At 45.8% G+C, this 22,188-nt stretch overlaps 1 protein-coding gene across 1 annotated transcript in view; it reads right to left on the bottom strand.

Annotated features, from left to right (window-relative positions):
* Positions 1-1,681: 1,681 nt before the first annotated feature.
* The window catches only part of SDH5 (succinate dehydrogenase 5), a 91,437-nt gene continuing 70,930 nt past the window's right edge, over positions 1,682-22,188 (bottom strand). Inside the window, exon 5 of the mRNA XM_086488217.1 lies at positions 1,682-2,114. The gene's annotated coding sequence lies outside the window, so the exon portion shown is untranslated. The remainder of the gene's footprint in view (positions 2,115-22,188) is intronic.

Consider the following 22,188-nt stretch of genomic DNA (forward strand, 5'->3'; position numbering starts at 1 on the left):
GGTCTCAGCCTTAGCATTTATCCACAAGTATTTCTTAGAGCAACGTCTAAGGCAAAATCCTTAGAATGTGAAAACTTTGAAAGCACTATATAATCTTTTTTTTGCAATACTCACAAAATGTGAGTGAGAAATATATTGCTATTAAAAAGGTTACAATGCTGGTCATGCTCCCATCGAGCCATGGCATCACTAGACCTCCCAAGTTTTCAAGAGCCCAATAAACAGATAATCCACACCTCCTAACTCATCACATACACCAGCTAAAAAAGAGAGCCACCCTGCAAACGATAGTATGATTGAACTGGGAGCTACCCACGTGTATACAGAGCAAACTAATCTCTAAATCCGAGCCTGATAGGGAGTTGCCACCAAGAGGATTGACTTGCCACATCAACAACCTTGTCCACCAAGCCAACAAAAAAAGATAATAACAGGTCGAAGAAGCACACTCAAAAACCATGTGGATCTAAGCACTAGTAAAAGCACTACATTATCTTTTCAAAATGTAAAAGTTCAAGCATGCTGAGGCAGATACATATGTAATGCCCTATGCAAAACATATGTGAGGGGGACACAGTGGTGGTGGCAACCTGTCTGACTATGCCCAATTTGTGGTGTATGTATTGGGTTTCTGGGCTTCCGTGTAGAAGCTTGCCTCTATGGACTAATATATGCTTAAACGTGATGTCATGACTTGGTGAGAACAGGGCTTTCTTGTAATTCTTTTTGGATTTTTTGATATATCATCACTCACAGAGTGTGAGTATTGCTAAACAAGAGACCAATACATATGTAAAAGTGCTATATATTCATGTAGTCTTGCTTCTTCTAAGTCATTCATTCTTCTTTTCCTAGGCTTATACAATATCCTCCAATCAATCATAAAAAAGATCAATAAATAACTTGCAAAGAAACGCGTAAAGTTTTCCACGTGCTTTGTGGTGATCAAGATCATGTTATTAAAATCTCAAAGCTCATAACTTAGCGACCAAATAAAATTTCCGGGGCAAGAGGTTTAATAGAGGGCCTTGTCGTGGGTAGGCAGCCAGGTCAAGAGCGAAGGTGATGGGCGAAAGAAATGCGAGGGCAAAGTTGTACTGTTTGGCAAAGTCTCTTCAATCGTTTTGCAGTATGTGGCATTCTTCACTTGGGTCAAAACTCAAATCCATAACCAACCATGACTTTGCTTAGGATAACATTGGTGCAGATTGACACACATTTGAGGCGTGCCAATGGTTCTCCATTGGTGCTCAAGAATGTGAGACACATGCCTACTCTCAACAAGAGTCTATTTCTGCTCTGGAAGCTATCAGGACTCTTCTCGTTCCAGGCATTTCTAGCTCTCTTTAGGAGAGGGGTCTGCTTTGGATGTTTGAGACTCACAGGACTGAAAGGAAGCTTTGTGAATCTAGACAAGAACTCTGCTATGTCCAGCTAGGCTGTTTTTGGCAGGAAACAAATCTTCGCAATTGAAACATAATTACAACTGCAATTGTTTAAAGAGCATATGCACCATATCACCCCAACTCGCACAATTCCTTAGGCTTCAAAAAAGAAGCACAAATTACAACATTGCAATAATTCAGAGTTCTTATGCTAAGATCCTACTGCATTTGTGAAATTACAGTTATAACTTAATTGATGCGACACTCAAGCTGCAGGTAGAGATTCAACCAGTACGAGGAAAAATCAAGTCACCATGGAAAACCCAAAAGTGACCCATCAAAAACTTATTCTCAGCTCAGGAAGATTATCCTGCCTTGGCAGTCTTTACATCACTGGAATTGTCTCCAGATTTTCAACAATAACCCTGTGCATCCACAGATGTGAAGAGGCAAACTACTCAAAAAGTACCCTAATTATTCTCCACCACGAAAAAGTTTTATCTGGGTTACAAAGTGGTGATGAAGGCATCCATTGTTGCGTGGCCACCATTAAGTTCATAAACAAGCAATGGTACTATACTTAAGTCTCTTGCAAGACAGGAAACTGACAAAGTAATGAAACTGGAAGGGTGAGGACCTCGGCACTCCATCTAGTCTCGTACGACAGCCTTGCAGGTAATTGCCTTGTATGTCTAGATCAATGTCAAACACGATATGCAACGGCAGACCCTGCATTCAAAAAATTTACAGGAAAAAAGATACCGAGTTCTCGTGTACAAGAATTTTAAGGGAAATCAAAATATCTCAGTTAAGCAGTGCCCTTCATTAAGGAATCAGATACAATGCCCATGAATTGATACAGACAGGCAATCTCTCAAGCTATAACCAGTCACAGGATGGCTTCAGACGGGCTGACGGCAGAGAGGGCTTGTCGACGATGGCGCAGCTCATTGGGCAAAAAAGACTAGAATCGCAACCCCCCCCCCCCCCCCCCCCCCCAAAAAAAAAAAAACAAAAAAAGAAACCTGGGAGAAGAGCACTACCGGGCTTGTGTGCATAGGTTTTGAGCACGGCATGTCAGGTCTGGGATGAGAGCAAATCTACCGCTGCCTCATCTGAACCCGCCCTTAGTGCCCTGAACAGGCACTGCCGGTGCCGACCCCCTGTAAATATTTTTTCTTTTCATAGTAAAGTACAACTCGCAGCGTTAGATCTTGAACCTAATAGCACACCATTGGGTGTTGATATGTTACCAAACTATTCTAATTGAGCAAGGAATCCAGAGCCTATTTTATGGTCCTGGACTGACAAGCCTTCAGTGAAAAGATAAACCGTGACTTAGGGTTGAAAAAGCCAACCTCACAATAAGCAACCACTCAATCTAGCATCACTGGAAACATAAGGCTGAAGTGCCATCCTATGCTCAAGGGTTTCAAGTTAGCAGTTGGGTTGAGAGTACAAATCAACAAACTAGAGAGGAAACACTCTCTACACGCACCCATGCACGTGCACGTGCGCGCGCGCGCACATACACACACAAAGAGAGAGAGAGAGAGAGAGAGAGAGAGAGAGAGAGAGAGAGAGAGATGAAATAAAATGAAATGTTATATTAACGTCTTCAAAAGGCCAAAGCAACCTATGCGACCAGAAAGTTACAATGTGGTGGCTCTGATACAAAGTCAGAGTAACAAGATGATAAAATGACAGAATGATAAAATAAAATACTATGGAATCCTAAACTGCTAGGTGTGAGCTAAGCAGCTAGCTGGGATAGCCAGATCACAAAAGATCCAGCATCGGTCACTGGTGGGTCTCATCAATCTCCTCCATAGGCAGCCGTTTGACCGGGCGTCGTGCATGTCGGGCCAAAGTGATCCGAATCCTCTGATGCAGCCTCCGTCGATGCTGTGTAGTCCTTCATAGTCGTGGGCGTCTGGATCTCCCCAGCTCAGTCGCTCGGTCGATCAGTGTGCCTCTGGTGTGAGGCAACGAGCTCGGCTGTGGTAGTAACTCCTCAGGGTGTCCAGTGGCAGCTCTAAAGAAGTCTGTGATCTGTCTATGAGACTGGCTAGCCTCTCCTCTCAGCAGGCTCCCTTTGTGTCTGCGCAGCTTGAGCAAAAACAAACCCAGATCATGATAGTGCGATAATTCCCATGCTCCATAGGGTCTGCCGACTTGAAGATAGATACAATAGTCGATAGGCTCCATGTATCAGGCAAGCCCTCACACATGGCACGGTTAAACATAACTGCTAGAAGCTCTGCTAGTAGATCTCTGGCATGCGTGAAATGCTCAGCCACTAAGCCATCATGATCATATGCTCTCCCAGTCCTCGTCCTATCCAATGGCCTTCCTCACCATCTTAGCGGTGAAAAAAGCACATGTGTGTGGGCATGGATCGGGGGGTCGGGAAGGGGGGGCTGCTCAGGAACTGTGTACAGAGATGATGCGTACTGGCCCCAAGCCTTTGTAGAAGTGATGGTGGGGGGGGGGGGGGGGGGGGGGGGGGGGGGGGGCTCATGAAAGAGCCGCCATGCCTCACATGAGTCCTGACTCAAGAATAGCTGGTATAGATCCTGCTCTAGGCGAGCCAAAAATGCCCTCTTCTTCCGCCGCACTAGGCGTCGGAAGTCAATCTGTGACTGTCTGTGAGTGATGTCCCCCAAAAGCACTTCCCTCTGAAGTCTAGCTCTAGTGTCTCGGCATTCCTCATCATACCAACTGTTCTGGGGCATGCTCCCCGAACGGCGTCTCTGCTCAGGCTGGGTATGTGGGTATGCCTGAGCTACTGCATCATGTAGTGTCTGTGTCAATATAGTAGTAAGCTCCTCTAGAGGTCTCCTGGCTCCTCTGTGCACAGGCGTCTGTAGATCCCATCCATGTATACAGAGTCCGTCTCCCGTGTGAAGGTGTAGCGAGTAGGGGCTGCTGCCTGTGGCTTGTGTGCTACACTAAACTGAAAAGAGATGGTCAACGACACAAGAGCATGATCCACTGCCACACCAACAGGTCTGGGTCCAACCGTGAGATCCTGAATACTAGAGATGAGGCTCGGCTGTGCCATGACATAATCCACTGTGCTGGCTCCATGTCTGTGTGGAAAGCATGTAAAACCCCCCGCAGCAGGAAATCTCTGTAGGCCATTCAAGATGGCCAATCCATGTGCAGTCCCCATGTCTATCAAGTGTCGTCCATACTCCGTGTGTGCCCCATCCTGTGATAGTCTGGATAGGCCCTTCTCTGCAACATCCAGCTGTCTCAGCATCTCCTCTTAAGTATCATAAAATACTGTCTGATGATGGGCAGTCCTAGCATTGAAATCCCCTAGAATGATGATGTCACCATCTCTAGAGAACTCCCATATGTCATCATCCAAAATTGAAAAGGGTCCTCTGGGTGGTGCATAAACTCACGTACTCGGGGGAAAGTAGCAAATAGCAATGTAAAGATATCTGTCTGTCTCTGCTCTCAATCTCACCCACATGTACCTAGCTTGCTCATCCCTGCGGACTATATGTATCAATGGTTGCAACTCCTCCCTGAATAACACTGCCACTCCTCCTGAGCCCCGCTCTCTGTGCTCTGATCGTGTCTCCTGTCTACATGCTGCCTCCCATCTCTATCCACTAATGTAAGGCATAGATTGCCTAGGGGCCTGATGTGTCTCAGAGTAGAAGACGCGTCTCTTCCTGTAAAACTATCCTCAAAAGCACCCACATCAAGGCACACAGATCCATTACAATTCCAGGTGGCAACTTTGAGTGTGGTCCCATAGGTCTCGCACCGTCATGTGGAGCGCCGCTCTACAATCACCACCCAACCATCTCTCTAGAAGGCCGTCTTTCCCTTCTCCACTGCCGCTTGAATCTCTGGCATTACCTCTCTCATATGCGCAAGCTGTGTGAGAGTGAGGTCATCTCCCAAGAATATGCGCGTTTTCTTTACTGTAGGACGCTTCTTCAAGAAGTCCTTCTTTGCCTCCATGGATGGGAAACAGATGATTAAATGTCACGTGACACATCCAACCCCATCTGTCCGTGGACAAGCTACAACATGATCAGGGTTCAGTCAGTCCAGTCAGTCTAGATTAGAAGTGATTTGGCACTTTTGTGAGTCTATTCGTAGACCATGCATGCCCAGTCACTTAGTGTAGATGCATATCCTCTGGTTGCACATAGCATGATCATAAGCATTCCCATCAGAATCCTTCAGGGAATTTTCCAGTGCATTCAGCCTGTTTTACCTATTTTTGACATTTTTCACTTATTATTTTTAAGTGACTTTTGTTGAAAAGTAGGTAGGGCAATTTTGCTAAGTTTGTATATAAGCAAACCTAGACTAGCACTATTTGGCAGAAGACCACAGGAGCTAGCGTTTTTGTTCCCCAGCAGCCTAGCGTTTTTGTTCCTCATGAACCTAGCGTTTTTGGCAGTATTCAGCAGGCGTTTTCAGCAGTGAAGTACCTTCAAGTTCAGCCCTAAAAGACTATCAAGATCAGCCCTAAAAGGAGTAGCAGACTCAGCCCGGTAAGAACCTCAGTTTTCAGCCTTAATGAACCTCACTTTTCAGCCCTAAACCTGCAGATTTTCAGCCTCAAAGACCCACCAAAAACAGCCCCCAAATTCAGCGTTTTTGGACTAGCCACAGATTTCAGCCCATAGCGTTTTTGGACAGCAGTAGAAAGATTGCAGTTTTCAGCCCTAGTGTCGGCCTCGTCATCCCCGTCGTAGTCGTCAACATAGCCTAGACTTGCATCAGTTTCATGCATACAGTTTGCACCAGTTTGTGCAATCATAAGTAGACCACCCTCGCCTACGAGAGTGGGACCTTCGGAGGAGGGTTTTACAACAGTCTCTGGTGTCGTATCTCTCTTCTCTCTCTATCTCTCAGTTTCATACACTTGCACGCACAGTGTCCATTCACTTTGTTTGTAATCATAGCATTCTCTCATTAAGAACGGAAGGCTCTCCCTTCCATAAGAACAAAAGGAACCTTGAGCACAATTTGGACCACTCATCTTGAGCAAAGCGCAAACATTCATTCCCCTGCACCTAACATTAAAGCTCTCCCTTTTGAAGTCTCCCCATTGCCTTGTGTCTTCTTCCCTACCCTCCATGCCTTTGTATGAGTAGCCTCACTACCCATCATGCGGAGAAGTTCTTCGACTTCCCCTTCCACATCATCTCGGTCTTTTAGACCGGTTACTCTTATATGCAAAGCTCTAGCTTTCCCTCGCTACTCTTCTTCTAGAGTCATGCTGATGATTGTAAGAGTGGGGACAGATGTGGTTTCTTTCCCTTTCCCTCTCTTAGCGACTTCTATCCATTTCTCGGCCTCATCCGCCTTCTTCTGCGCCTTCGTGATCACATCTATCCACGAAGACGTCTTTACCACCTTCTGTTTCTCCTCCTCTTTGATCATCCGTACCTGCTCCTTGATGACCTTGATTTCCTCTATCACTTAGGGCTGGAATTCCCCTTCCTCTAGTCCACTACTTACTCTATCAGCAAGCTCTCGCTTGAGGGTTGAGACCTCTTCTTTAAGTGCTTGTGAATCCGCCTTAAGTGCTTGTAGCTCTGCGTGCAAATCCTCTTTCTCCTTCTTCCATTGCGCGCCTTCTCTTTCCACCATCCCTCCGTATCTGCTTTCCATTCTTTCATCCTTCTTTTCATTTGTGTTATCCACTTATTTGTAAGCACAAAGGTTGCCTTCGTATGGGGCTTACATACTGGCGAAGCGCTCATGGCCTCCATCAAAACAAAACCAAAAACAAAAACACAGTCTGCACTTCTGCAAGAGAGGCCAACCCACCATATCCACACTACGCATACATCCATGTCCCGCATAATGCATACATATGTATTTTTTAATGTTTTCCTCATATCAGTCATACATTTTCTGAATTTTCCTTTTCTACTAATTTCTATCAGTGCTGCTCTGTAATTCTCTGCTCGCGAGATTTCTGAAAATTAAAAAAAAAAAGCCCCTGAAAATGTATTTTCTGTATCTACAGGCTCAAAATGCTGAAACTTCTACCATTGTGAAATTTTTTGAAAATTTTGAAATTTCTCTGCAGGTCTGAAATCTGTAGGACTGTGTGACTACGCTCCCCCAAATGTACCTGCAGGTTAAGGGGGCGGGATGTGGGCTGGGGGGGGGGGGGGGGGTTGGGCTATCCCAGCAGGCGAGGGGGGAGAGAGAGCGAGGGGGTGGGGACGGGACTGCACTACAGGGCAGCGCGAGGTGCGAGGGTTGGGGGGGGCAGCAGCAGGCGGGGGGGTGGGCGAGGTTGGAGGGGGGGGGGGGGGGGGGTTGGGCGCGCTGTCACGGCACGCACGCACACACACACACACACACACACAGAGAGAGAGAGAGAGAGAGAGAGAGAGAGAGAGAGAGAGAGAGAGAGAGAGAGAGAGAGAGAGAGAGAGAGAGAGAGAGAGAGAGAGAGAGAGAGAGAGAGAGAGAGAGAGAGAGAGAAATGAAATGAAATGAAATGAAATGTTATATTAACGTCTTCAAAAGGCCAGAGTGACCTATGAGACCAAACTGATACAAAAGTGGTGAGTCTCTTACAATGTCTGAAAAGTGTGAAAGTGTGAAAATAAATGCGAAAAACTAAATACAAAGTATTAGATAAACTTCTTAGGAGCATTCTGGGTGTCTGGCTAGAATGCTTCTAATCCTTTGTTGTAGTCTCCGCCGGTGAAGTGTGCTTCTGCATCTAGGTCGTGGTCGTCTCGATTTCCTAAGCTCAATCGCCCTGTCAATGAGGGTGCCTTTGGTATGAATGTGGGTACTTCTTTGTGCTCGCTGCTGGCCTCTTGCTTCTCCTTCCATTCCTGCTTCTCTCGATCCGAAGAAATCTGTGATCTGCCTCTGAGGCTGTAGTGCTCTTTGTCTTCTCATTAGATTATCCCTGTGCCGATGTAGTTCCAGTAGGTACAGGCCTAAGCACCTTTGATCTTGGTATTGCATGACTCTATCTAGAGGTCCAAAGCCTTCTTTAAATAGGCAATGGAAACGCCCACGTATCTCATAGTATACGGTGCATTGGCATATGTAGTGTAATTCTGTCTCCGGCTCCATTCCGCATAACTTGCAAATTCTGCTCTCAGGTGGGATTCCCCTAAATCTCCCAAATTCAATTTCCAGCTGGTGTGAGGATGTACGAATCTGACCAATAGCACATCTCAAACCATGAGACACGTGGGTATCCATGTAGCTCGGGCGAAACCATCTTCAGATAGCTGTAGGAAGTTTTCTTTGTAGTCGGCCATCTTCGTGCCCAATTCTTGTGTAGGGTCTACCCATGTCCTCTTAGGATAGCTGCAGGAAGTTTTCTTTATAGTCAGCCATCTTCGTGCCCAATTCTTGTGTAGGGTCTACCCATGTCCTCTTAGTGTCCAACTGTATAAGATCCTGGCGGATGATTTTATTAATCTCCGTTCGTGTGATTGCCAGTGATGGAGTCTCAAGAGAGTATTGGAAGGGGGGTAATCTTTCCATACTGAACCCGTGTCTCTGAAACCACGAGGACAGTTGCGCCTACCAGCATGATGTATCTCCTTTCATTGCTAACTGTCGAGAGGATTCGAGGGCCAATCTAGTATATCGGCAATTATTTGTATCCCATAAACCATGTATAAAGGACACTGATCTAGTAAGAGCTTCAATTTCTATCGGAGGGACAGCTAGTTCCGCTCGGGTAATTGCATGTGGTACGGAGGCCTTGGCTCTAATCATTCGGGAAATCATAGATACCAAAGGTCTCTCCATTGACTTCCAATTGTCCCGATCCACAGATGGTCCCCAAATCTGGACCCCATAAAGCATAGCCGAAGCCACCACAGTATCAAAGAGCCAAAGTTTTGTTTGTGGTTCCTAAAACTGCACTTGTAGACACATCCTCTCCAACCCTCCCAAGGCCGCAGAGGCTCTGGACAATCTAGCATCCGTTGCTTTCTTAAGAGTAAACTTCGGTCCTGTAAATACCACACCAAGGTATGTGTATGCATCTGTGTACTCTACTGTATCCTGGCCATATGCAAATGTAGGTGCCGATCTCCTAACCCACTGCGGTGTGGTGTTAAACACCATAACTTTGGTTTTACCCAAATTTACCGACAGTCCGCTGTCCTCTGCGAATTTATGTAATGCATCTAACTGCCTCTGCATTCCATCTGGTGATTCTGCTATCAATACAATATCATCTGCATACAACAACAAAGGGATCCATGACCCTGCAAGTTGAGCACCTCTGTCACCCTCTCTATCAATGTAATCTGATACCTCATCTATATACATACCAAATAAAGTAGGGGACAGTGGGCATCCTTGCTTTACTCCAACGGTGGAATGAACAATGTCGGAATCCCCTTCTGGAGTACGTACGTAACCAGTTTCTGACCCGTATAAGGCCATGATCCCCCAGATAATCTCTTTGGGGACCCCTAACTCTTGCATTTTGCGCATCAATCCGGCCCTTGGTACTATATCAAAAGCTTTCCGAAAATCCACAAAGCAACAATACATCCTTCTCCCGCTTGCTCTTCCTTCCTCAATAATGGCTCTGAGCGTAAGAATGTGATCTAAAGTGGAATAACCCCTCCTGAATCCAGCTTGTCCTGTTGCCCTTATGCCCTCATTCTCTGCCCATCTACTCAATTTTTGTTCCAGAATGGATGCGTACAGTCGGGTCAATGTGTGACTCACCATAATGGTACGGTAGTTCCCGGGTATCATAGGATCCCCTGACTTGAAAATAGGTACGATAGTAGATAATTTCCAAGATTCAGTTAATCCTTCACACATGACCCGATTAAACAGACGAGCAAGGACTTCTGAAAGTAGATCCCTTGCATGGATCAGATGTTCTGCTACTAAACCCTCATGATCATATGCTATTCTTGTCTTCATCTTATCAATGGCTTTTTCCACCATTTCCGCAGTAAAGAAAGTACTAGTAGCAGGGCATGGCTCTAGCGGATCTGGTAATGGAGGCTGTCCAGATACCGTATATAATGATGTTACATATTGACCCCAAATCTCACGAGAAGTAATTGTCGGAGGCGATGAGTGCTCGTGAAATAAACGCCAGGCCTCATGTGAGTCCTGACTCAAGAAGAGCTGATATAAATCCTTCTCCAATTTGGCTAAAAATGCCCTTTTCTTGCGACGTACTATATGCTGAAGAGCAATCCGAGACTGCTTATATGTGATGATCCCATGTGTAAGCTCTTTTTGGACCTGGGTTCTCGTCTCTCTGCATTCCTCGTCGTACCAACTGTTTTGAGGCATGTTCCCAGATCCTCTCTTCTGATCAGGCTGAGTATGAGGGTATGCCTCTAGTGTTGCTCCATGTAGTATCTCTGTTAGCTGAGAAGTAATCTCCTCTATAGTATATACGGGCTCGGCTGCCCACATCCTATTATAGATCTGTTCCACATAGACTGAATCAGTCTCTGGCGTGAAAGTATATCTTGTGTGTGTCTTCTTCCTTTGTAGTTGAGAGGCATTGTACTGGAAGGAGATTGATAAGGTCAAGAGAGCATGATCCACTGCAATCCCAACCGGTCTGGGTCCCACCTTAAAGTCCTCGATACTAGAAATAAAGCTTGGTGAAGTCATGACATAATCCACTGTACTGGCTGTCACCAGCGTGTGACTACTATCTATCCTTTTTGTTGATTTCTTTCTTATTATCTATTTACTTTCACTTTTTGGAAACACCCCTCGGGAAATCTAACTGCCCTGCATTGCATATCTAGTGTGGAACTGTCCACAGGGAGTCCAGGCCTGAGGGCAAGAGAGCACTAAGGTTGAACAAGGACTATGGTTAGCCAAGTGGGGTCATTGACTAGCCAAAGTGGAATCCTTTGCTACAGAGGCTACATTTCAGTTCTGGATGTGGCCACAATGTACAAAGAAGGTCGGATGACCTAGAAAGATACAATGGCAGCATCTCCTAAAATTTAGGGAACTGCTATTTTGGGACCTGAAAATGTGTTTACGTCATTACCTCCGGAATGACAAGGGGAACATTTTCTTACTCTGCCGTGAAGTCAACTGGGCAACCGGTTGGGATATTTTTAGGCGGCAACCCCGAAACGGGAAAATGCTTGTAAATGTGCCAAGTGGCACATTCTGGTGCACTTGCCTCATGCAACAAGAAGTGGCGATGAATTTAGGAGGGGGAGAGCCTCATTTTCAGATTTGGTCACAGGTTAAGAGCTATGGAGTGCTTGCTTTCCCTCTTATGCACAGTGCAGTGCCAGGAGTGATGCCCTGCACGCTACGCACTGCCCTCTCTCTCCCCTTTGGCAGTATGTTATGCCCCTCTAGTGGGCTCTTCATTTGACCAATGTACAGTTGTGTGGGTTCATGCACGATTGCCGAGGCAAGAGCCTCTTGCACAGGTACTGGATTAGCTAGCGGCTAACCCCCCCGCAGGTACAGGTGAATTCGGAGAGGTTTCACGCCAGAAATCTCGTCCGATTCAAAGGGCAAGTAGCCCTACAGGTGCGGGAGCTCGAGGACTTGCTACAGATGCGACCGGCACCAAAACGGAGCCCGAAACAGTAAATTACAGCCTGCTGTGTATTTTTGCAGGTTTAGGGTTTTGGCCCTAAACGGACCCTAATACCCCCAGGAGGTTCGGGGACGCAAGGGGACCGCTGTACAGGTGATCTGGCGCATTTTCGGGGCTGAAAACAGAGGATTCAGCGTGCTGCAGATTCTCGCCAGGTTTTGCAAAGTGCCCGTATGCGTCGGGAAAGTCAGTCAATGCGTGGGAATACTGACTGTGAAGGGTTCTAGTACAGTTATGCTGCCGAAATCGGGCTGGAACAGTGGAAATTCAGCCGAGTTTGTGCGGGGCAGCGTGTAGGGATCCACAGCGTTTATTCCCTCTTTTGAACAATAAAGAAATACCGAAAAGGGCGCCTAAGTTAGGGGCCAATCTGGTGTCGGTCTACTCATACAGGTGCAATCTAGCAGCCTGTATCCCTCTCCCCTTTGTTGTGTCTTGAAAGTACAGGTAAAATAGACGACTAATAATGGGTGAAAGCTAAATCAAGGTTTAAAGTAAAGTCTACCGCCCTTTTTGGATTGAACAGGCCGGTTTCATGGTTCCATCGACGGGATTAAATCACTTTTTCCCATAGAAGTGAGCCTTGGGCAATTTTGGGCTTGAAGACACAGGGGATCATAGACCAGACACAGGGAATTGCAATTATGGCTGACAGACCAGATGATGTGCATGAAGAGGTTTCCTCTTCACAGGGTCAACAGACGCATGAAGTGGGTGAGTCTTCAAGACCACCACAGACGGATCATGATATATTCAGGACATACTTACCAGGAACGGGAAACCGGAACGGGAACGCCGAACAAAATGCCGTTCCCTGTTACGGGTACTCACGTTTGAAACACGGAACGGGGATTCGGAACGGGAACTTGGAATGGGAACGGGGAACGGAGACCTGAAAACGGCCATTCCCTGTTACTATGATTCAGGACCCAGTTGGCTACTGCTGTGGCTATGTTCACACAAGTAATGCAGAACCCAAGGTTTTTAGCCTTTCTGCAACCTCCTGTTCCGTCTCAGCAAGTTGGGTCGCTGGATCATATTCAAAAGCCTGTTAAGGCTCGAGCACAGGTGATTCATACTGCACAGTCAATGGAAACACCTGTACACTTGACGGAGAACATGCAGTCTCCACAACCTGTGCCTAAGGTGCAAGAACAGGTGGCTGAGATGCCAGTATTTCAAGCTCTACCAGTTCAGCCAACCACTTTTCAGCAGCCTATAGCTGGTTCTAATGGACAGGGAAGCAACCTACAGGCTATGCAACAGGTCTTCCCACCACCTTCAGTACACCCTGGCTATTTTGGAGGTGGATCGGTATTCCAGAGCATGGCTGGTCATGCACCTGGAAATCAGTTTTACACGCCAGGAACAGTGTTTGGGGGTGCTCAAACGATGATGCCTAACCCCATGTACAGTGTCATGGGTATGCAACCAGGGTTTCAGAGCACTCAGGGCCAATTTGGGATGCCACAGGCAAATTTTGGTATGGCTGGAATTACAAATCAGCAGCCAAATATGGCATTTCCGGGTCAAGTTGATAGCGGCCAAGGAACACAGATGAACCCTAATAGTGTTCCCATGTTTCAGTCACTTCCATATGACAATTTAGCGCCGCTGGAGAGGCCAACTCCGTACAAAGAAGGTGGCAAAGGTGTGTCTTTCACGACCTTTACAGGGTTTGATGACAGGAAGAAGGCTCTCTCATTCCTCCAGCAGTTTGACAAGGCCTATGCAGGGGGAAACTTTACAGAGGCTTCAAAGGTCCGCAAGGTAGCCACTTTCTTGACAGGGAATGCGGAACAATGGTGGACAACTTTAGTGCTTCAAGGGCAAGCTCCGTCCACATGGATTTACTTCAAGCAGATTTTTGCAGCAGCATGGTTATCTGATGACTTTGAAGCAGATGTCATGACAGAATGGCACCAGCTAAATGTTGCCACTTGCAGAAATCTGGATGATTACAATCGGAAGTTTTGGAAAGCTCTACTTCCAGTAACTTCCTATAGGTTTGTGCCATTGACAGAACAGATTGAAAAATACTGTTGTGGCCTACCTAAAGGATTGAGAAAGTACTATACAAAGACTAAAGTCACTACTTTGACGCAGCTCATTGAGGTAGCAAACACTGGCAATGGTTTGCTCAAGGGAGAAGATTGTGAATTTAACACTGGCGTCAAGGAAGGATCAGGCAAGAAAAATTCAGCCAAGAAGCACGTTCCCAATGAGGCTCAAAAAGGGACTAAGGAGTCGGCCAACGCAAGGAAAGATAAAGCTACGGCTGAATCAGAAAAAGGACCGGCAAAGAAATGGAAAAGACGTTTTCCTCGCAAGTCTGAAGAGCAAAAGAAGGTCCTGAGGACAGAGAACAAATGCTTTATATGTGAGCAGCCTGGCCACATTGCTTACAATTGTCCTACAAAGAAAAGGCCAGCTGATTCTGAAGACAAGGAGGACAGGAAAGGAAAGAAGCCCATGGCTGGTCTAGTGCCAGATATGGTGGGCGACAAGCCAAATTCAGATGCAAGTGAGCTTTGCAGAGCATGGGGAAAGGTCAGGGATCAAACAGTGCTTATCTTCTTTGATCCAGGTGCCAAAGCCAACTTGATTTCCCCAGAATTGGCTTCAAAGTTGGGAATCAGACCTGAAGAGATGGGGTATACAACAGAGGCAGGTTTGGCATGTCCTGGCCATACAAAGGCTGTGACACCCATCATTGGAAAGTTGCGTCTACATATCGAGTCCTATGTAGATGCTGAAGAATTTTACATCATGCCACTGGACGGATGTGATGTGTTGCTAGGTATTCCTTGGTTGTTTCGTGTACAGGGAATCATGGATGCCTACAACAAAAAGATCACTGTACAGAGCAGGGGAAAGACTCACATTCTGGATGTAAAGCTTAAAGGGGAGTCTATTCCCACTGTATCAGCTTCTGCTATTACTTCTGTAATGAAAAAGCATCTTTCTGCGTACTTGGTTTTTGCACGTGAAGTGTCAGATTGTGATGAATCAAATTTATCTGTGCTAGATAAAGAAAGGTCAATGTTTTTACAACAGTATAGTGACTGTTTCTCCGATTCATTACCATCTCAATTACCGCCAGAGAGACCCGAGGACCATGCGATAGATTTGGTGCCAAGCAGTAGCCCACCAAATAAGCCTCCGTACAGGGTTAGTGCGGCTCAGCAGAAAGAGATAATGGGCCAAGTACAGGAGCTGTTAGAAAAGGGGCTGATTCAGCCCAGTTCATCTCCATTCTGTTCTCCAGTGTTGTTGGTGCAGAAAAAGGATGGCTCATGGCGTATGTGCATCGACTACCGTGCACTGAACAAGAATACCATCAAGAATAGGTTCCCTATACCTAGAATTGATGATATTATGGACAAATTAGAGGGAGCAGCTATGTTTAGCAGGATAGATCTAAAGAGTGGGTACCATCAGATCCGCATTAGATCAGAGGATGTGCACAAGACTGCTTTTAGAACAACGTTTGGCCTTTACGAATTTTTAGTGATGCCCTTTGGTCTTACAAATGCTCCTGCTACGTTCAATAGGATGATGGACATAATTTTCCGTCCACACCAACAGTTTATTGGTACATTCTTTGATGACATGATAGTCTACTCAAAGAATGAAGAGGAGCATAGGCATCACTTGGCCATTGTGTTCAAAGAGCTACGCAGTCATAGGTTGCTCATCAATGCAAAGAAAAGTGAGTTTTTTCTGGAAGAGATTCACTTTTTGGGACACATTGTCTCAAAGGATGGTGTCAGAATGGATCCTACAATAGTTGAAGCGATCAAGTCATGGCCAAATTTGAAGACGGTGCATGATGTCCGAAGCTTTTTGGGACTATGCTCCTATTACAGAAGGTTTATCCGAAATTTTGCTGAGATTGCTTCACCTTTACATGCTCTTCAAAAGAAGGCAGTCACCTTTAGATGGACACAGAAAGAGATTTCAGCTTTTAATCTCTTAAAGGAAAAGATGACTTCAGATCTAGTCATTGTGTTGCCATATCTTAGGAAGTCATTTGTGGTCCAGTGTGATGCCTACGGAAGTAGAATTGGTGTAGTGCTAATGCAAGATGGCAGGGTAGTAGCCTATGAGAGCAGAATTTTGCAAGGGCCAGAGATGACCATGCAGGTCTATGAGAAAGAGTTACTGGCTGTGATTCATGCGCTCTTAAGTTGGAAACACTACCTGCTAGGTGCAGATTTCGTTGTCCAAACGGACCATCAGACCTTGCGATACTTCTTGACACAGACAAAGTTATCTGAGAAGCATATGCGATGGGCAAATATCTTGTCCATGTTCCATTTTCAGATCGTGCATGTGGAAGGCAAGAAGAATGTTGTGGCTGATGCCTTGTCAAGGAAGCCACAAATTTCAGCTGTGTCGATTCCTTATCATCATGAACTTGATGATATGAGAGAACAGTATGCAAATGATGAAGATTTTGCAAGGGTCTTCGAGCAACTAATGGATGGACAACGTCATGAACACTATCTTCTTAAAGACGGGTTCATGATGATGCATGGCAGATTGTGTGTCACAAAGCCATTGCGACGCAAAGTTATGGAAGAGAGTCATGTCCCACCGTATGCAGGGCATCGTGGTATCGATGCTACAGTTAAAGCGGTTGAGACATTCTTCTACTGGCCTACATTGAGAAGAGATGTGGATGCCTTTGTGCGAGAATGCCTAATATGCCAAAAGGTCAAGTTTGACAGGCAAAAGGCACCAGGGTTATTGCAACCACTACCTATTCCAGACAAACCATGGGAAGGTATTGCTATGGATTTTATCTTTGATCTTCTGAGAACGCAGACAGGAAACGATGGTATTTGGACCATTATTTGTAGATTCAGCAATCAGGCTCATTTTATTCCTGTCAGGAAGAAGATAAAGCCAGATCAGATGGCACGCTTGTTTATGAGCAATATTTTCAAGTATCATGGCATGCCACAGTCGATTGTTAGCGACCGTGATCCACGCATCACAAGTTTGTTCTGGAGAGGCTTGTTTGAGAATATGGGCACAACGCTCAAATTCTCTTCGTCATTTCATCCTCAAACAGATGGGCAGTCAGAAGAGGCAAATTCTACTGTCCTAGATCTGCTGAAGTGTTATGTGTCAGAGCATAAAGGAAAGTGGGAGCAGTATTTGCCATTGGTGGAGTATGCATACAATAATACAGTGCATTCATCAACTGGCAAGGCACCTTTTGAGATAGTTGAAGGTGGCAAGAAAGTTCCTCCCATACTGCATACAAAGGACAAGATATTTGAAGCAGATAAGTATGTTCAGGACATGGATGAAATGTACAAGAAGGTCAAAGTGGCCTTAGAGAAGACTCAGGCAAAGCAAAAGAAAGCAGCTGATCGTCACCGTCGTGAAGTGGTATATTCACTTGGTGATTGGGTGCTTTTGCGCTTTGAAAAGGCAAGGTTAAAGAAGATGAAGGGCAAGGAAAGACTGTTTCCAAAGCTCAGCATGCGTTACTATGGGCCTTTTCAAGTGTGCGACATAATCAGTGATGTTGCATATAGGCTGAAATTGCCTGACAGTTGGAAGATTCACAATGCGTTTCATGTGAGTCTTCTCAGACCCTATGTGGGTGATGTGCCAGAACATATGCCAGCTGAAGATCAGCCGGAAGTCGAGGAACTTGACGAGATCTTGGTCCCTGAACAGATTTTGACACACAAAGAAAGGAAAGTGAAAGGCAAGGTTGCTAGGTGTTACTTGGTAAAGTTCAGAAACTATCCACCAATGGATGCTAAGTGGATGGAAGAAGGTGAACTTGCAGAGTCACCAACTGTGTTATCACTTTACCTGGAAGCCTTCGATTTGCAACCTACCTGGACCCCTTGAGTTTCAAAGCTATATGGATTGTCACTGTGACAATGGCTTCTGAAACAAATGATGTACATCGTATTTAAAGTGAGCTCAAATGAAATACCTGTTACATGAATGTTAGAGCTGTACAGATTGTCAGTTTGGCAATTGCTCTTATGGAATGTCCAAAAGTTTGGTTAGTGCTTTAGAAGTGAGTATTTCTTGTCAGTTTGTCAAGGATACAGTGATTGCTTCTATTAAAGATTACATGTGTAACTGCATTCTTAAACTCTCGGTTTGGGTATGCTCGAAAGTGTTACAGGATCCAACGTGTACTATAAGACAGTGGCAAAATGTGCAGCTACCATTTTGTCATTGGAAAGTTAGTGACTCAAAGCAATGGCAGAGTGCGAAGCTACCACTATGTCATTGGGACAGGGTTCACACGCAGGCAATACATGAGTCGACGAGGTGTTGAATACACCAGGGTTGACAATGAGCATGTACGTGTCGTATATGTGTCGACAGGTGTTGAATACATCAGTGTTGACAGTAAGCATGTACGACATAGATGCAAACGAGGACGTTTGAGATTTCAAGAGGGGGGTATGTCACCAGCGTGTGACTACTATCTATCCTTTTTGTTGATTTCTTTCTTATTATCTATTTACTTTCACTTTTTGGAAACACCCCTCCGGAAATCTAACTGCCCTGCATTGCATAGCTAGTGTGGAACTGTCCAGAGGGAGTCCAGGCCTGAGGGCAAGAGAGCACTAAGGTTGGACAAGGACTATGGTTAGCCAAGTGGGGTCATTGACTAGCCAAAGTGGAATCCTTTGCTACAGAGGCTACATTTCAGTTCTGGATGTGGCCACAGTGTACAAAGAGGGTCAGATGACCTAGAAAGATACAATGGCAGCATCTCCTAAAATTTAGGGAACTGCTATTTTGGGACCTGAAAATGTGTTGGCGTCATTACCTCCGGAATGACAAGGGGAACATTTTATTACTCTGCGTGAAGTCAACTGGGCAACCGGTTGGGAGATTTTTAGGCGGCAACCCCGAAACGGGAAAATGCTTGTAAATGTGCCAAGTGGCACATTCTGGTGCACTTGCCTCGTGCAACAAGAAGTGGCGCTGAATTTAGGAGGGGGAGAGCCTCATTTTCAGATTTGGTCATAGGTTAAGAGCTATGGAGTGCTTGCTTTCCCTCTTATGCACAGTGCGGTGCCAGGAGTGATGCCCTGCACGCTACGCACTGCCCTCTCTCTCCCCTTTGGCAGTATGTTATGCCCCTCTAGTGGGCTCTTCATTTGACCAATGTACAGTTGTGTGGGTTCATGCGCGATTGCCGAGGCAAGAGCCTCTTGCACAGGTACTGGATTAGCTAGCGGCTAACCCCCCCACAGGTACAGGTGAATTCGGAGAGGTTTCACGCCAAAAATCTCGTCCGATTCAAAGAGCAAGTAGCCCTACAGGTGCGGGAGCTCGAGGAGTTGCTACAAATGCGACCGGCACGCGAAACGGAGCCCGAAACAGTAAATTACAGCCTGCTGTGTATTTTTGCAGGTTTAGGGTTTTGGCCCTAAACGGACCCTAATACCCCCAGGAGGTTCGGGGACCCAAGGGGACCGCTGTACAGGTGATCTGGCGCATTTTCGGGGCTGAAAACAGAGAATTCAGCATGCTGCAGATTCTCGCCAGGTTTTGCAAAGTGCCCGTATGCGTCGGGAACGTCAGTCAATGCGTGGGAATACTGACTGTGAAGGGTTCTAGTACAGTTATGCTGCCGAAATCGGGCTAGAACAGTGGAAATTCAGCCGAGTTTGTGCGGGGCAACGTGTAGGGATCCACAACGTTTATTCCCTCTTTTGAACAATAAAGAAATACCGAAAGGGGCGCCTAAGTTAGGGGCCAATCTGGTGTCGGTCTACTCATACAGGTGCAATCTAGCAGCCTCTATCCCTCTCCCCTTTGTTGTGTCTTGAAAGTACAGGTAAAATAGACGACTAATAATGGGTGAAAGCTAAATCAAGGTTTAAAGTAAAGTCTACCGCCCTTTTTGGATTGAACAGGCCGGTTTCACTGGCCCCATGCCTGTGCGGGAAGCATGTGAATCCCCCAGATAAAGGGAAATTCTCTAGACCATTCAGTATGGCCAAACCATGTGTAGTTGCCATCTCCATGAGATGTCTCCCATATTCAGTCTGTTCTTTATCCTGTGAGTTTCTAGTAAGCCCCTCCTGTGATAAATCCACTTCTTTGAGCATTTCCTCAGAAGTATCATAGAATACTGCTTGAGAGTTGGGAGTTCTGGCATTAAAGTCTCCTAAGAGAATGATGTCTCCATCTCTAGAGAACTCCCATATGTCATTATTCAATATGGAGAAAGGGGACTGTCCTTTAGGTGAGGAGTAGACTGATGTACTTGGAGGGAAGTAGCATATAGCGATATATAGAAATCTACCTGTCTCGGCTCTCATTCTCACCCACATATACCTTGCTTGTTCATCTTTCTTGATAATCTGTAGTAGTGGTCTCACCTCCTCTTTAAATAAGACTGCTACTCCTCCTGAACCCCGGCTACCTCGTAGAGATCTCTTGTCTGGTCGACCAGCTGTTTCCCATAAATACCCCTTCACATGTGGCATACGCTGTCCCGGTATCTGGTGTGTCTCTGAGTAGAAAACTATGTCTCTGTCCCTAAAGCTGTCTTCAAAGGCACCTACATCTAGCCTATATGATCCATTACAATTCCACGCCGCTATCCGGAGCGTCGCCTCATAGGTCTCGCACCGTCATGATGAGCGCTTTTCCAGAACCACTACTTTCCCTCCTCTATAAAAGGCGATTTTCCCCTTTTCTCTTGCTGCCTTGATCTCTGGCATCAACTCTTGCATGTGTGCCACTTGTGCCAATGTAAGGTCATCTCCAAGGAAAATACCGGTTTTCTTAAGAGTTGGCCTCTTCTTTAGAAATTCTTTCCTTATTTCTATATTCGGGAAGCGGAGAATAAGTGCCCTATCCTTTACGTTTCCCTTCTCGTCGATTCCTTTCTTGCCCACTCTCCATGCACTTGTGTGAGTAGGCTCTGTGATGCCCATGCGTTGTAGCAATTCCCTCACTTCTTCATCTACATTCTCTTTGTCTTTGACTCCTGTGACCCGTACATGCAGAGCCCGATTCTTCCTTTTCTGCTCTTCCTCAATGGTCATGTTAATAATGGTGGAGGTAGGTGTGGTCTCAGGCATCTGAGCCTTCCCTTTCTTCGCATCCTCAATCCATTTCTCTGCTTCATCAACCTTTTCTTGTGTCTTAACAAGACGTTCCGCCCATGAAGATGCCGTTTTCAATTCTGTTCATCTCCTTCCCGTAGAGCTTTCATTTGATCCTTCATGTTCTCGAGCTCCTTCAGCACCGAAGGTTGGTCGTCTCTCTTCTCCTTAGTTGCAGATTTGCAAGCCGCAAGTTCTCCTTTTAGCTTCTCGATTATTGCATCTTTTTCCCCATGTGCTTTTCCATATTTGTTTTCCATGCTTCAAAACTTGCTATTGCCTCATCGAGTTTCTTTTGCATAACGCATTCTGTTACATTTACTTCGGCCTTGATTAGGTTTCGTAATTCCGTTTTCACGATCTGAATTTCCTCATTCTATATCCCCTGGATCTCTCTCCTTAGTTCTCTCATCATGTCTCCATACATGGAGTTCCTATAGCTCTCAGCGTTCGGGTGCATTTCCTTCCTGATGTCATCCCTCATATAGTTTAGCTCTGATTTGAGCATCACCTGGACCTTCTCCATTAGTAGCTCATCATGTATCCTGGAGGTTTTCCCAACTTGTAAGGATCCTGTTGATAGTACAGTATCTCTGTTTTTCCGTTTGAAAGTAGCCGTCGTTTTTTTTGGGGTTTTGTAGCTATCTACACCCGGCCCTTCCCCTTCGGTAGGCGGATCCATCGGACCCGAGCCACAAATGTGGGGTAGGGTACTAGGGTACTAGGGTGAGGGACTGAGAGTAAGGCAAACTTAAAAGTTTATTTTAAAAGTTTAAAAACCTTTAGCCTTTAAAAGTTTATTTCAAAGCTTAAAGGCCTTTAAACTTTAAGGCTTAAAATCTCTTTTAACTTAAAATTTCCTTAAGGCTTAAAATGAAATAGCGTAGGAGATATTGACTTCCTACGCGTAGAACAACTGGGGCGTGCGTAGGTCTGCCGGACGTGCTACGCGTAGAACAATGCGGGACTCTCGTGTAGGCCTGAGCAGGAGTACGTAGGGCAGTGCGTGCAAGTCTTAGGGCAACGCTGAGAGAGGCCCTGTCGTGGTCTGCTTTGTAGCCTCCGCCTCGTCGCGAACGCCCTCAGCCCTGCAATC

Source organism: Adiantum capillus-veneris, chromosome 2 (assembly GCF_014529385.1).
Source record: "Adiantum capillus-veneris isolate H3 chromosome 2, ASM1452938v2, whole genome shotgun sequence".
NCBI lineage: Eukaryota > Viridiplantae > Streptophyta > Polypodiopsida > Polypodiales > Pteridaceae > Adiantum > Adiantum capillus-veneris.